Here is a 1,325-nt window from a genome sequence, read left to right as displayed (position 1 = left end):
ATATGCTGTTCTTGCTTATCAGCTATATCCTTATGTTATTGAAGTCAACTCAAAAGTGACAAAATAAATGTCACAAACAAATTGCTTGAGCATTTAGAGGAAGGAGCAATGATGCATGGACTAAAATATGAGAAAATCTTATGAAAGAGTTGAGCACTGAGCTAGATGTTCAAAGACAACACGAGTTGGCCATGTGGAAAGATGCAGAAAGAAAAAGAGGAAAAGCTAAGGTATAAAATAAAAACTCAGAGATTGCATTAAAAATGGAAGTAAAAGGGCCAGGGATATAGCTCAGTGGCATAGCACCTGCCTGGAAAGCTCAAGGTCCCGAGTTCGATTCCCAGGAACAAAAAAAAGTCTGATCCTGCTCCACTTCGGTCCCAGTGTTGGCTGAACTACGCTCTTCCTTGTGCAGCTCTCCCCTATTCAGGTGCTTCTTCACGCTCTGTCCTCTCCATCAGCGGGAAGCCAGGGCCTGGCCATGCCATGCTCCCCAGCACCCATTTGGCTTCCCTGGTCATGAAATTAGACAGTGGCATGATGCCATCCAGAGTGCTATTTAAAGAGAAGTGAGATATTAAAATGTCTCATGGGAAAGATTTGCTTGAAAAGATATATTTCCATTTAATTAGCATGTAGTGATAAATTGTGTTTAGCATGTAAATGTTCAATCAATGTTTAGTATACTGCATTAATGGCATAATATTTTATGTAATTTTTAAATAAAAACATTCATTTTTTCTAAAGTCTGTTTGAATGATGGTAAATTAGATATAACTGCCTTTAAACTTCATTTTTAATTAATTTCAGCATGTAGTGGTAAATAGTGTTGTACATGTAAGTGTTCAATACATTTTCAGCAGAGTGCTTTAGTGGCATAATATTTATATAATTTTAATAAAAACTTGTGTTTATTCTAAAATCTGTTTGAATGTTGGTAAATTAGATGTAACTGTTTTTAAACTTTAATTTTAAATTAATTTTATTGATATACTTTTGACAAACACAATGGTGACATTTTTCACAGGGAGTTTGTACCTGCACGTAATATAACTTACTTCTTTTTTTTCCCCCTATTCCCCTTCCTTCCTTTCAATCCTTCTTCCTCTTTCCCTTGTAAAACTTTGTTTCTATTGCTTTCATTCCATGCTTTTTAATTTTTTCATTCCTGTTCCCTCCCTTCCTCCCACCACCCCATTCACCTTTCCATTTGAACATTTTCTTTCTATTTCACGGTATTTTGGTCCTTATCTACCCTTTGGGTTTCTCACACAGAGAAGCATTGTGATTTTTTTTTCAATCAGGTTTTATTGCTACATTTTAGT

This window comes from Chinchilla lanigera, unplaced genomic scaffold, assembly GCF_000276665.1.
Source record: "Chinchilla lanigera isolate Chin_1 unplaced genomic scaffold, ChiLan1.0 scaffold00187, whole genome shotgun sequence".
Lineage (NCBI taxonomy): Eukaryota > Metazoa > Chordata > Mammalia > Rodentia > Chinchillidae > Chinchilla > Chinchilla lanigera.
Note: the sequence above shows the minus strand (reverse complement) of the source record.